We start from the raw sequence: 15,918 nt of genomic DNA, 5'->3' as shown, positions 1-15,918 counted from the left end.
ACTGCCAACCTTTTGGTCAGCATGTTCAGAAGCTCAGCGGGTTAATCTGCTGCACCACCGAGAGCTCCATAATACCAGAACAACTGCTAAAATCAGAATCACTAATTCATAAATGCTTAAAATATTTGGAGAGTGATAAAAGATGACAATATGGCTTGATTTTAAAGAAATTCTAAAGATAAACACAGAGGTAAAAAAGCACCAATAAACAGGAAAGGCATTGTTGTGGTGGAGTACAGGTTGAGCAGCACTTATCTGAAGTGCTTGTTCTGTATTCTGTATTTTCCTTCCTTTTTCTGTTTTGAAATACTGGCATGTACATAATAAGATATCTTGGAGATGGGACCCATATATAAACACAAAAATATTCAAGTTTCATATGCACATTATACACATAGACTAACTGTATATTTATGCACAATATTTTTCATAACTTGGTATGAAACATAGTTTGTGTACATTAGATCATCAAGAAGCAAAAGTTTCACTGTCACAGCAAAGAAAATGTTGGATTTTGGAGTATTTTGGATTTCAGAATTCCAATAAGGGTTGCTAAAGTGTACACTGTTTCCCTTTCCAGGTCACAGTTCATTCACCATGTTGGTCAAAGAAAATCACACTCCCTATTGTTATTGTTTACTCTTGATTTTTTTATCGTGTCAGAAACGAATTGAGAATATACTGCAAGCCGCTTCTGGTATGAGAGAATTGGCCGTCTACAAAGATATTGCCCAGGGGATGGCCAAATATGTTAGCATCCTTTGGGAGGCTTCTCTCATGTTGCTGCATGGAATGCTGGGGCTGACAAATGGGTGCTCACCCCATCTTGTGGATTCGAACTGGCGACCTTCAGGTCTTCAGGTCAACAGTTCAGCCCGCACAAGGGTTTAATCCACTGCGCCACTGTGGCTCCCTAGCATCACTCTTAATATTATCACTGTAAAACATCAGTTATGTTACCTTGATTCTTAGGCTTTATTTGGATGTTTCCTATGGTAGTGATCAAAAATCAGTCAGCTTGCAGAACACAAAAACAGTTACTGTTGTGCTATATCAAGAATATCGAAGTACAGAACTGTGTATCAAATACAGTACATAAATATATTTCCCTCCAATCCATATGCATAATCCCTACATTCTATATTCCCAATTGCCCTCTTTGGACCCCAATCCCAATTCATCTCTTGAATGTACAGATTAGAATTCTGGGATTTGTGGTTTGGTTAGGTTTTTGGCATTCCCTGCTGAGAACTCCAGTCTTTTCCACTGAGAATGGTTGGAATGCATTATTTTTCAGAAGATAGCGAGAAGAAGCATTATGCTTAACCATCCCTAGTATAGAGGTCTCTGGTAAGGTTAAGATAAAGATTTTCCCCTGACATTAAGTCTAGTCGTGTCCGACTCTGGGGGTTGGTGCTCATCTCCATTTCTAAGCTGAAGAACCAGCATTGTCTGTAGACACCTCTACGGTCATGTGGCCAGCATGACTGCATGAAGCGCCGTTACCTTATTGCAGAAGCAAGACTTATTGATCTACTCATATTTGCATGTTTTCAAACTGCTAGGTTGGCAGAAGCTGGAGCTAATAGTGGGAGCTCACTCCGCTCCTCGGATTCGAACCTTCCAGTCAGCAAATTCAGCAGCTCAGCAGTTTAATCCACTGCACCACCTGGAGCTCAAAAGGCCTCTGGTATATGACATAGATTTGGATCTCAAAGTCCACTGATGAAGTTCAGTGAATGAACAAACCTTTATGTTGTCAGAGGCCTCTGGTATATGACAACATAAAGGTTTGTTCATTCACTGAACTGCATCACTGGACTTTGAAATCCAAATCTATGTTATACAGCGGACCTCAGCTTGGTCAACCCGGATCACTCGGATTACCAGGCTTCCTCTCCGTTGGGACGCAGGCTGGATCGGGAGTCGCTGCAAGCACCTCCCGACCCAGCCCGCATCCCGACCGCGGAGAGGCCTCTCCGTGGGGACACGGGCTGGATCGGGAGGCACTGCAAGCACCTCCGGATCCAGCCTGCGTCCCAACAGAGAGGCCATCCGCCCGCCCAGCAGCACCGGCGCCCGGCATGGCGAAGGAGCCAGCCGTACGTGTTGCTAGGTAGATAGCAAGCTACCTAGCAACACGCAGGGGGCACCTCCCAAGGGGCGAGCACCCCGTGCATGTTGCTAGGTAGCTTGCTATCTACCTAGCAACACACACGCCAGCGAGCAGGTGAACGGGAGAGGGCCTTTGCGGCCCTCCCCGTTCACCTGCTCAGATTGCACGGAGGCTCGGACGAACGGGGCTCGGAGGAGTGGGGTTTTACAGTAGTTTATACAGTACGTATCTGAAGGGTGTTTACATATTACATTTGAAACTACAATCTATCCTTATGGTGCAAACAGGTCTTATTTTGGATTTTTGGCCTGGCCAATGCAGTGTGAACCTAGCTTTGAACTGGATTACATGATCACTGTAGAAGAGGCCAAAGCCGTTTTATCTGGATATCTGTTACAGGGAGTAGCAGCTAAAGAGGAAAGACCTCTTGTAGTTTTACTGAAGTAAGATGTGGAATTGTCTTGCTTACAGTATATTTATTGTAATTCTGTAGAAACTGAAACATATGAGTCATAATTTCCCCCTGGATTTCACCAGCGTGTCTGCATTCCAAAAACTGTTTTATTTTTACAGGGACGGGAACTTTACAACTTTCCTCTACAATAACTGCATTTTTGTGTCTGTTCTGCAATATGCAATACACAAGGAATATAGGAAAAAGCTGACAGACCCCTTTTCATGGGAGGCCCTATGAAATGCCTGCTTGCAGTGCCGATAAAACTCCTCTAAGGAAAATTCAAACTTCTGTGAAAAATATGCACAGAGCACTTTTCGTCGCTTTAGTAATTCTATCCCTAACATTCCAGAGACCACAGGAGAGTTACCCATTCCCTTCGTGTATATACAGGAGAGGGAATGGCACACTGGAATTCTCTTGCTTAAATAAGGTAAAGGCATACTGTTAGGAGATCTGTGCAAGGTAGTAATTTATTCTTAGGGAAGTTACAGAAGGTAATGAGTATGCCTTACACCAGAGATACTTATAAAGTCCATGGATCCCAGGGCCCCCTACTATGCCCTCACAGGGAATTTGCAAAGGCATAGAGAAACATTGATCTCAAAAAGCAAGAGGTTTTTTTTAATTTTAATTTTTGCTGATGATAGACATCATGTGTACAAAATTTCATTACAATCTCTCAAGCCATTCAATAATTGTTTGGTAGTAAAAATGTTCTCAGAACTTGCTACTTTGCATGTACTATAGTGGAAACATACAAAGGAATGCTGTGAATATCTGAGATAAAACATATGACTTCTTTTCCTACTGTGCGAGCAGCCAGAAGACATCTCTGTGGCTTCACCAAACTTTAGTGTTGTCCACATTGTGCAACCATTTTATCGGAATGTCTTATTGCTTCCCTGAATTTTGCAGTTGTGTTGAGAATGTTCTCAAAGAAATTCATATATGAAAGGAAGGCATTTTCATAGGAAGCGAGGTACAGTCAGTCAGTGTGAATAAGAACTCAGACAAAATTTGGAATGCTAATTGTGGGTTATTGAAAATGTTTCTTCTTCCATTTCGGAGAACAAAATATTTTGGTATTGTTGGGAAATCTGACCTTTGTTGGGAAATGTGATCACAGTGAATTCTGTAAACAATAACAATACATTTTTTTTTGCTAAACCTCAGGATTTATTTTATTTTATTTAGTGTCAGAAATCAACCGAGGGTACAGTAACAACAACAACAACAACAACAACAACAACAACAACAACTTTATTCTTATATCCCATCCCATCTCCCTGAAGGGACTCAGGGCAGCTTACATGGGGACCAGGCCCAGTAATGCAACAATAAAATGCAACAACATAAGATACATTCAATTACAATGAATTAATACATAAAAACATATAAAAATCATAAAAGCATAAACTCAACAACAACCGATAACCAATAGCCAGGCGCAATAGGCATGTTAAAAAATTGGAGGCAATAAATTATACATATGCAATATATTGCAAGGTCACTAATAAGATGGGCCAGTAATAAAGTGCAGTTTCTGGGTATAGGTGAAATTCAGTTGTAATGTATTTAAAAACACCAACAAAGTTTTTAAAAACTTGGCATGATACTAATGTCCTTTGACTAGTAGCTGGCCACTTGGAATGCCTCTGGTATTGCTATAAGAAGGTTCTCCATAGTGCATGTGGCAGGGCTCAGGCTGCATTGTAATAGGTGGCCTGTGGTTTGCTCTTCTCCACACTCGCATGTCGTGGATTCCACTTTGTAGCCCCATTTCTTAAGGTTGGCTCTGCATCTTGTGGTGCCAGAGCACAGTGTGTTCAGCACCTTCCAAGTCAACCAGCTTTCCGTGTGCCCAGGAGGGAGTCTCTCAATCAGTATCAGTCATGGCATGAGGTTCCGGGTTTTAGCCTGCCACTTTTGGACTCTCACTTGCTGTGGTGTTCCTGAGAGCATGTCTGTAGATCTTAGAAAACTATTTCTTGATTAAGGCATTGGCATGCTGACTGATATCAAAAAAGGGGATGGAACATTGACTGAATGTGAAACATGAATGTACTGACGAAGTTGATATGGGACCATCCTTTTCAAAGGAAAATGAGACTTCTTCCAGTCATCTTAAAAGTGCTTCCATTGTAGCAAGGAAGATCTGTTGATTTGGTTTACTTGTACAAGACCAGAAGACAAGCAACTGCAGTTGAATTTCATCATTCTGGAAACCTGAAAAACTCAAAAAACTGAAACCTTTTGCTGCCCTTCTATGTCCACCTTAGAGGAAAGGGGGCTAGTCTTGCATGCAGCCCCTGCTGAGTTCTTCTCAAGGAACCATTTCCCATCATAATCTGAACTATGACAGGGAAAGGCAAGTGTGGAGGACTTCCTTTTCTGCTGCTGGACTTACTGAAATTCTCTATAGAAAGCAGGCTTCAGGGGAGGGAAAAGTCCAAATGCCCCTAGCTGCCTAGGGAATGCTGCAAAGCTCCAGTTGCCTGGAGCTTTGCAACAGTCCCTGAGACCATGGCAGCCAAATGCTGTTCTCCAGCTTCTACTTCCAGTAATGTAGCCCCTTAGATTTCTATATTGGCACATTGATACCCCAAGCCCTAAAGCAATGGCTTGTTCTTCCATAAATTTTGGATTTCAGCTCCCATGCTTCCTATCAGTCTGATTGCCCAGGGTTTCTGGGAGTCAAAAACCCCTGAAGGAACAAAAGTTGGGAATCACTGATATAGAGCACGAAGAACTATGGATTACTCTTGAAGAAATGAGTATGCCACAACATTTGAGCATCCTGATGTATACTCTGTACAGAGCAATGGGCTACCCTTAGGTCAGAATATGGAGAAACAGGATGGTTTCCAATTGTCAAAGGGGTAAGACAAAGCTGTATTTTATCACCCTGTTTCTACTTAATAGTTATCTGTCATCTGTTTCTCTTGTACATAGAACATCATACAAAAAGCAGGTTTAGACTTGTTGGAAAGAACGTCAACAATGTAAAGATATGCAGATAACGCCATACAACTAGCAGAAAATAGTGAAGAGTATTGAGGAAATTCAGAGAAGAAAGAATGATCACAGATTATTTACATACTTTAAAGTAGACCATTTAAAAATAGTTTTAAAAGCTCTATTTCTTGTTTCAGTCATTAAGAAGAATGGAGTCTGCAGCCAATACATTTTAAGAAGACTAGGCCTCGGAAAAGCAATTGTGAAGGAACCAGAGAAGATGTTGAGGTGTAGAGAGATATATTATTGAGTACTAAAATTAGGATTGTCTAGGCCAGGGGTCCCCAAACAAAGGCCAGTGGACTGGATGCAGCCCTTCGAGGTCATTTACCTGGCCCCCACCCTAAACTTTAGACTTAGAGGCCACTTAAGTCTGAAACAACTTAAAGGCACACAACAACAACAATTCTATGTAACTAGACTATCTCATGAGACAAAAGCAGCCCACACTTCCCATTGAAATCCTGGCAAATTTCTGTTTGTTAAATTGTTCTTCATTTTAAATATTATATTGCTCTTTCATTTTCATTTGCACTACAAATAAGATATGTAGTATGCAGAGGAATTTGTTCATAATTTTTTCAAATTATAGTCTAGCTTCACAACAGTCTGGGGGACCGTGAACTGGCCCTCTACTTAAAAGGTTTGAGGACCCCTGGACTAAGCCATCATATATCCAATTTCTGTGCATGTTTGTAAAAGCTGGTCAGTGAAGAAATCAACTCCAGTGGTACTGGAAGAGAGTTCTGCAGATACTATGGACTGATAAAAAGATAAATAAATGAGCCCTAGCATGAATTAAAAGTAAACTTTCCCTAAAAGCAAAAATAAATATACCATTACCCTCTGGCCTTGTCATGAGAAGATATGGGAAGTGTGACCCTGCTGGTTCTCTTGGACATCTCAGCAGCTTTTGATACCATCGACCATGGTATCCTTCTGGGTCGGCTCTCCGGGATGGGCCTTGGGGGTACTGCTCTGCATTGGCCCCAGTCCTTCCTGAAGGGCCGTTCCCAGTTGGTGAAGCTGGGGGACACCTGCTTAGACCCCTGGCCTTTGACCTGTGGGGTCCCACAATGTTCCATTCTGTCCCCCATGCTTTTTAACATCTACATGAAACCGCTGGGAGAGGTCATCCGGAGTTTTGGAGTTTGGTGCCATCTCTCCGCGGATGACACCCAGCTCTACTACTCCTTTCCACCAAACTCCAAGGAAGCCCCTTGGGTACTGGACCAGTGCTTGGTGGCTGTGATGGGCTGGATGAGGGCAAATAAGCTGAAGCTTAATCCCGACAAGACAGAGGTCCTCCAGGTCAGTCGTACGTCTGATCAGGGTATAGGGTGGCAACCTGTGCTTGACAGGGTCGCACTCCCCCTGAAGGCGTAGGTCTGCAGTTTGGGGATCCTCCTGGACTCAACGCTGACACTTGATGCTCAGGTGTCGGTGATGGCCGGGAGGGTCTTTGCACAATTAAAACTTGTGCGCCAACTGCAACCTTACCTCGTGAAGTCTGATTTGGCCACGGTGGTCCATGCCTTAGTTACCTCTAGGCTGGACTATTGCAATGCACTTTACATGGGGCTTCCCTTGAAGACGGCCCGGAAACTCCAACTAGTCCAACGTTTGGCAGCCTTGCTTCTAACTGGAGCAAATTATAGGGAGCGGTCAACCCTCCTGCTTAAGGAGCTCCATTGGCTGCCGTTCACCTTCCGGACCCAATTCAAGATGCAGGTGATCACCTACAAAGCCCTGAACGGTTTGGGACCCTCCTCCCTTAATGATCGCCTTTCCCCCTACGAACCTGCACAATCTCTTCGCTCATCGGGGGAGGCCCTCCTCTCACTCCCACCTCTGTCACAAGCGCGGTTAGTGGGGACGAGAGAGAGGGCCTTCTCTGTGGTGGCCCCCCGGCTCTGGAACTCGCTCCACAGGGAAATCAGGCAAGCCCCCACCCTGGTAGCATTCAGAAAAAGCTTGAAAACCTGGCTCTTCACTCAGGCCTTTGAATAAAGATTGCTTATCCCCATAACAATCCTGTATCTGTGACCATTCTTGTACTGGTTTGCACTTTTTACCTTTGTCAACTTGATACAGACACAGGGTCTACTCCCACCCCAATTTGCACTTCCAAGAATTTGCAGCACTTTATCAGTCACCTCGTGTTTACAATATTTATATGGTGCACCTTACCCAGTCTACTTTTACACCCTCTCCGTTTTAATCCTTGTTTTTATTAGTTTTTGTCATTTGTTTTTATTGGGTAATGTTTAAAGCATGTCTCTTGTCTACTGTTGTGTTTTATATTGCTACTAGCTTTGCCCAGCCACATGTTGCTGTGGCGAAGTATGGTGGTATGGGAAATAAAGTATTGAGGAATTGGTGGTAGTTAAGGTAAAGGGTAAAGGTTTTCCCCTGACATTAAGTCCAGTCGTGTCTGACTCTGGGGGTTGGTGCTTATCTCCATTTCTAAGCCGAAGAGCTGGCTTAGTCCATAGACTCCTCCAAGATCATGTGGCCAGCATGACTGTATGGAGCGCCGTTACCTTCCCGCCGGAGCAGTGCCTATTCATCTACTCTCATTTGCATGTTTTCAAACTTCTGGGTTGGCAGAAGCTGGGGCTAACAGTGGGGGCTCTCTCCGCTCCCCCAATTCAAACCTGTGGCCTTTCAGTCCAGAAGTTCAGCAGCCCAGCACTTTAACATGCTGTGCAATAGGGATATTATTTCCTAAAGGTTGTGAATATACAATATTTCTGATTATTTTTGTCTGTTGGAGGCAAGTATGAATGCTGCAATTAGGGAAAATGATTAGCATGTAATGGCCTTTCAGCTTTAAAGCCTGGATATTTCCTCCCTGAGTGAATTTTTTGTTGGGAGGTGTTAGCTGGCCCTGATTGTTTCCTGTCTGGAATTCCCTTGTTTTCAGAGTGGTGTTCTTTGCAATATTTTATGTGCTTCTACTGTCTGTGGCCCTCAGAAAACAGAGGATTTGCCAGACTTTGGTGATGGGAATACTTTGTTGGGAGGTGTTAGCTGGCCCTGATTGTTTCCTGTGTGGAATTCCCCAGTTTTCAGAGTGTTATTCTTTATTTAGTGTTCTGATTTTAGAGATTGTATTGTTCTGTTATATTATACCACAGTAATTTTTATATATTCAGATTTTAGTGTTTTTGAATACTTGGAGCCAGATTGTATTCATTTTCACAGTTCACAGCAACACAATAATAATAATAATAATAATAATAATAATAATAATAATAATAATAGTAATGATAGTAATAATAATGACTTTGGTAATACATACTGCTTTACTCCCTTCTCAGCTTCCTTTCTGGAAGAATCGATTCTTGGGAGATGTTAGCTGGCCCTGATTGTTTCCTTTGTGGAATTTCCGATTTCCCTGCTTTCAGAGTGTTGTTCTTTATTTACTGTCCCAGTTTTAGAGATTATATTGTTCTGTATTGTTCTATCACAGTAATTATTTCATATTACAGTAGAATCTCACTTATCCAATGTTCTGGATTATCCAACGCAGTCTGCCTTTTAGTAGTCAATGTTTTTGTAGTCAGTGTTTTAAATTCATTGTGATATTTTGGTGGTAAATTTGTAAATACAGTAATTACTACATAGCATTACTATGCATGGAACTACTTTTTCTGTCAAATTTGTTGTATAACATGATGTTTTGGTGCTTAATTTGTATAATGATGACCTAATTTGATGTTTAATCGGCTTTTACTGAATCCCTTCTTATTATCCAACATATTCACTTATCCAACATTCTGCCGGCCTGTTTATGTTGGATAAGTGAGACTCTACTGTATATTGATAATGTTATATTATCTGCTTAGAACTGGATTATATGAGGCCCCCTTCTACACAGCTGGATAAAATGCACACTGAAGTGGATTATATGGCAGTGTGGAGTCAAGATAATCCAGTTCAAAGCAGATAATATAAGATTCTAAATGGGTTATATAGCTGTGTGGAAGGGCCTTGAGTCTACACTGCCATATAATCCAGTTAAAATCTGATAATCTGTGGAAGAAGCCTAAGTGAGGCCTAACTGTGCCTGTCCCCTGGGCTGAGTAGGTTGCTAGGAGACCAAGTGGGCGGAGCTTAGCCTTCTAACTGGCAGCAATTGGATAAAAACTATTATTCCTCTCCCTGTAATTAGGACTTTATTTTTCTTTTCTTTTTGTTGTATCAACCTAGAGCCGTGGATGATGGGTTGTGTTGTCAAATTTTGAGGTTGGGGGGCCTGTAGTTTTGTTGTTTTGTCCGCTGCCCTGATTCCATCACTCTTTTATATATATAGATTGTTTTTATTTGGGCTTGGCCCCATGTAAGCCACCCTGAGTCCCCTTTGGGGAGATAGAGGCGGGGTATAAAAATAAAGTTGTTGTTGTTTTTGTTGTTGTTATTATTATATTGTATGACACAGCAAACAAGATAGACATGCTGGATTTCATATTATTATTATTATTATTATTATTATTATTATTATTATTATTATTATTTGCCTTACTAGAAAAGACAATAAGGCAAAAGGAAAAATATCAGCCCTTCCAAACTGCCCCTTTATTCCAGGATCTGATCCCAGAATATATGTTTATCCCAGGTTATCTGGCAGTGGGGACTCATATATTCCAGTTTAAAGCAGATAATCTGGGATTGAATCCTGGGATAAAGGGAAGCGTGGAAGGGCCCTAAGACTGTGGATTTATAAACCCAAATGAGGAAGTGTGCTTACCTACACTAGATTTTACAACTCCCTGTTCATAGTTTATAATGTGAATAAAACTAAATTTTGCAAAAAAAAAATAAAAAAATTGGGAGATTTTCTAAGGAGAATAAGCTATTGTGGTTCCTTTTCTCCCCCTGCCCCAAAGAATGATCTCCTAAAATTATGTCTTAGCTAAATATCCTAGAAGAGGAAGGATTAATAAGATGCAATGCCTTATATTTGGAAATGCATAGCCTAACAGTATCTCTGGCTCTCTATCACTTATGTGGAGTGGCAGTGCCAATTCCCCAAGCTGTGCTTCCAGTTCTGTTACTTAACAGTTTTTAGCCGAATATGCTGCAGCTATAAGCCAACGTTATAGCTGCAAAGCAGCTGCTTTCCCTGAGCTGCTGCAATCCTTCCCAATATCTATGACCTAGACAGGGGTGAACCAAGTCATCATTGGATTTGAGCGGTGATCAACTGACACATGGCTGGATAGGAGTATAAATTCACCCTGCATTACAATTTCTCCCCATAGCGTATAATTTGCCATGTTGGGTTTAGTTTTTCTGTAATTACAAACACTGTAATTAGGAAAGTGTCCATTGCAGTCTGTCTTCTGCAGTTCTCATACTCCAAAAAAAGAAAATAAAAGTGTGCTGTCTAAAAAAGATCTTGAAGTAGGTACCAAAAACATTCATATTGAAACTTTGCTAATGTCTGGCAGGTAGAAAAAGGAATAAAGGCAAGGGGGACTCCATAAAAGACTTCTTCGAACACAAAGGATTTGTGTGATGTTGCAGAGCTGATCAAGGACACGTCGTGAATGGATGGCTGTCCTGTGCGCTGTTTTAGGACCTTAAGGATTCTAGCAATGAGCTGAGCCTTGCTTGACTTGTACTCTAATCAGTGGCACAAATCCTCTTGTTTATCCTTTTGTCCAGTTGCTGGCGGGTGCCTTTCTTTCCCTTTTGCATGAGGAGATCTGGGTCAGGCTGAAATGCTTTTACTCTGAAGCCTGAGGTTCAGGTTCATTATTCTAACCACTCCTCCTTTAATGTGATTGGATGGGAAATACTTCCAATTACCTTGATGATCTAAAAGTAGCCAGGGGAACCAAAGAAAACTCAAAAGAGTCATTCTCTCTCTCTCTCTCTCTCTCTCTCTCTCTCTCTCTCTCTCTCTCTCTCTCTCTCACACACACACACACACACACACACTTTCACTGAGTGCTTAAGGAAACCATGCCCATGTGAGCAAGAGTAAAGGAACAACACTTTTTGTTCTGTGCTGGCACTACAAAGGAGGGGAAAACTATTGTTTGTGTCAGTCCAAAAACAATCTCCAGTGAGTGCTTTGGAGAATTAAACAGAAGCAGCATCCAGTGATGGCAAACAGGTAATTATAACTGATTATTTTTTTTTATTAAGGAATCACTCTCTAGCTCTATATTTAGAAATGACAAATCCACTGGGATGACATATGGTGTAGAAATTATCCTGATTGATTCTAATGCCTGGGTCTATGCATACACATCTGGAGGCAATGTATTCATAGTGAAGATAAATAGGGATTTTATAGAGGCAGGCGGATTTGAAATTGCCAGTGAGACTGGGAAAGGCATAATTGTGCAGCTTAAACTTCAGTGATTCTCTTGGTTGGAGTAAAAATGACAATTTAAATCCAGTTTGTTGTACTTACCATATAGAGTAATCTTTATTAGCAGTGTAGTCAGGTTTTCTCTCTCTTTAGGCAGCAATACAATCAGGATGGAGTAGGTGGGGGGGCACAAATAAACTATGCATCCCTTTTGTGTGCTAATTGTGTTGAAGTTGTGGTTGATGTGTTTTTACAGTATTAAAATCTAAATTATTTAAAACAATATTATCTAGCTGTTTATAACTCAGGAGTCTTGTGCAATAAGACTATATCTGTTTTAGAATATGAGTGCCTTATTAACTCAGAATGAGCTAATCTAGTTTCCAAACTCTTTGGCTCCAAGCCTGGGTTAATTTGCTCTGGAGACGTTTCACTGACTTGAGAAGAATCGCTGAGGAATACATTCTTCTAGGGCTGTGAGCACCGGGATTGCCATGGTGCAGCAATGGAAGCTAAATGCTTTTTTATTATTCATTTATAAAGCATTTGCAACCATCACAAGAACATCCATTACCCTTTCAATAGCAACTGTGTAGCGCAGGCATCCCTTACTGGGATTTCCCCCCCTGCTTCTCCTGAGCAATACTTCCAGCCAAAGTATTAAGCAAAGGAGGTGTGCAAAAACCAGTAACTCTTCTTCCTTTGCAAAACAAATGAAACAGAAACCCCCCTTATTTACTCCTGATTGGGTCAATATTTTCACAAAAAGTTTGTGAAATTCTAGATATTGCAGTCACGTTTGTTTTAAGTATGTCACATACAAATGAGATATAAAAACACTGAGGGAAAATAATAGGTGATGGTCCTTTTTTATCATTGACTTGAACATTTGCAAAAGATATGTTGAGAGTGAGTACTATCAAAGAAGCAATGAGAGAACCAAAGTTTAAAAAGCAGCCAAGTTTGAATGAAATTGTTATGTTATTTGCCTTACTGCAATCCTTCTGGTTTTTTAGTGGCCTAATTTGCAGGGATGATTTATACAAGAGGCTCAATGGGAAGATTTACCAACAGGATTTTTTTAGGATTGGGGATTAAAATAAATAGCATATTTCACTAAACTGAAGATATTTAAACTGAAGGAGAAATTGAACTCACAGACCTTGCTATGGCTGAAAATGTTTGTGTGTCAGTTATAAGGTTGTGCCCCTTCAGAAAATTGCTTTACTACATCCCTTGGTTAGACCATCTCTTTCTTCAGGTGTTTTGTATGGCCCTGCACGAAGAGCCATAAACCCTTCTCCCTACCCCCTGCCCTCAATGTCTCCCAAATCCCATACTGCTATAAAAGGGGTTCCCAGTCATATGAATAAATAAAATAAAAACAACTTGAATATCCAGTGTATTACCATGAGGGAAAAGCTTAAGGCTAAATACTAACCCACGTTTACATATTTATGTAAACTGCATTTCGCTGTATCTGTGTACCTATTGTCCAGATCTCGTAAGATATGCGGCAGGTAATTAGAAGCAGCATTTGAGCAGAACACATAACGTTTGGAACATTGAGTTGGTGGCCTCACCGTTCCCCAGGACAGAGGGAATGTGCTTGTGCTGATAAACAGGGACATGTTGCCAGAGAGAAACTTCTGCTTCTTATAAAATTTACCCATTCCAAATTTCCTAGGCAGGATTTATGGAGGTGTAGTGGGTGCAAAGTACCACAATAATCAGGCTTTGATCCAAGGGTAGTAGGAATATGTTCAATTTAGGCACCATATTTTGTAGAACTATGTGTTCAATTAAACAGGTACAATGGAAAAGTACCAAAGGTGACAATGGTATAGTATTAGAAATAGAAAACATGTAACTTCAGAATTAAACGGAAATGTTTATTTTGTGTGTGTGTGTGTGTGTACACACACACACACACACAGAGTATAGGATCTTGGTTGGAAAGGAGTCTGTAGTCACAAATCTATGCTGATTAGCTTATAGTGATGTTTGGGCCTCTAGATGCCCCTGACCGTTGCAACACATTTTTCCTCCAAAGTTAAACAAGTTTTCTAATCCAAAAAGGAGTTCTTTTGTAAATGTTGAGCATGAATTGAGTTTTTGTATTTCTTAGTATTCCCCAGAATGTGTAAGGCCAAGTTTTAATATGGAAGTATCTGAAAGAGCAATTGCAAACAATAAGATTCCAGTCTAGAGCATGTTATTGGGTTCATGTTCAGAGGCAGTTTGTAGACCAGTGGTTCTCAACCTGGGGTCCCCAGATGTTTTGGCCTTCAACTCTCAGAAATCCTAACAGCTGGTAAACTGGCTGGGATTTCTGGGAGTTGTAGGCCAAAACACCTGGGGACCCACAGGTTGAGAACCACTGTTGCAGACCAAGAAGAAACTGCCTCCAACCAATGTTTCAGATGAGATACCTTTCTGTTCAGTCCATGAACAGTATATATTTCACATAAACTACTAAAACAGGCAACATGATTTATGATATTGATTTAAATAGGATTAAATGAAACCAGCTTTTCTCAGGGTAGCCCCAAAATCTGTAATGTCACTTTTAGCCAAGAATCATATGTATGTATTTAAATTTCTGTGCTGCCTTTCCATATTAGGCTAAAACAAGCAACAATTATAAAGTATTTTGTGTTTCACAGTACATAAAAGATACATAACATAAATATATAAAATGTTGCCAAATCCACAGTACATAAAAGATACAACATAATACAAAAATATAAAATGTGGCTATTTGTTTCCAATTTCACCTAAATAAAAGTTACATAAAATGAAAATATAAAATGTTTCCAAATTCACAGTATGTAAAAGATACATAACATGAAAATATACTATGTTGCCATGGGATTAGTTTTTCTAGTCCTATCAGTTCTTTGGGTCATGATTTCTAGCATATAATTGTAACAAGCAACATTTAACCTAAAAGAACTGAACAAATTAGGATGTCTCCTCTTGTAAGTATGTTTCATCCATAAATTTATTCATAATTAAGTGTGGGGTATGAAGAGCTAAGGAAAGTTCATGGAAGCTCTTCCAAGTGGAGCAGAGAAATTTTGATCCAATCTTCATGCATGTGTCCACAAGCAGACAAGGAGATGACATTTTGCCTTATGTCTCCTTCTCCCTTCACTTAAAGCCCTACCTTGAAATCATTGCCAGGATGATATTGGCAACATGCTGCACTGTAAAGGAAGGCAGCCCCTTTCAGACTGAACTTGGATCATTTGTCAGCATATTTTGCTTACTTTTCATTATTGTTCGTGCAGCAAAACTAGTGAGAGATGATGCAATCTTTGAGGCAAATAGCATGTGGAAGATGAAGCAACAATGGCTGTGGGTGGGTTTGTGTCTGTGTCAGATGCCCTTTGTCTTCAAGGGTCTCCAAAAGCCTCTCAAAAAACAAATACTATGACATGTTAATGCACTTTCTGTATACATGAAAATGTAAACAATCCTGCTGTTATATAAATAACAGGCATCTGGACAAATGCTGGACTTGCACAAAGAGGGTGGTATTGTGCGACCACACAGCATGAAACTGTACCTCCTTTAAATCTTAATAATCAAACTTTCAAGACTGCAATGATATATGGGGGTTTTACATTTTAAATATGTTTGGCTTAGCTCTGTTACTGATATTAATGACTATGGGCTAATGGTTACCAATAGTGGTTACTGCTTTAAACAGGATCTACCATGAAGTCTTTTACATGTCCCAGAAAATGAATAGGAGCAGCAGAAGAGCACAGAAAATACAGGGGAGCTTCCTAGTAGACAATGTCTTTTGTAGATTCTTGATTCTTGTTTTCACAAAAGAGAAACAATAAATGTTTGGTAGGAAAGCTACAGTTCAGTTTTGCATAAAACCAAGATAAAGTGTTATAGAAACTGTATGATGTACATTGCAAAGTGCCAAATAATGTAAACATTGTTCAAGACAATCTTCCCAATAAAAAGATTATTCTATCTAAGCAT

The 15,918-nt window shown here is 40.5% G+C and overlaps 1 protein-coding gene across 1 annotated transcript in view; it reads left to right on the top strand.

Moving 5' to 3' along the window:
- Window positions 1–11,442: 11,442 nt before the first annotated feature.
- shroom1 (shroom family member 1) overlaps window positions 11,443–15,918 on the top strand; it is a 67,829-nt gene continuing 63,353 nt past the window's right edge. Inside the window, exon 1 of the mRNA XM_062970388.1 lies at window positions 11,443–11,715. The gene's annotated coding sequence lies outside the window, so the exon portion shown is untranslated. The remainder of the gene's footprint in view (window positions 11,716–15,918) is intronic.

This window comes from Anolis carolinensis, chromosome 2, assembly GCF_035594765.1.
Source record: "Anolis carolinensis isolate JA03-04 chromosome 2, rAnoCar3.1.pri, whole genome shotgun sequence".
NCBI classification, from domain to species: Eukaryota; Metazoa; Chordata; class Lepidosauria; order Squamata; family Dactyloidae; genus Anolis; species Anolis carolinensis.
Note: the sequence above shows the minus strand (reverse complement) of the source record. Positions and strands in the feature narration are given on the sequence as shown.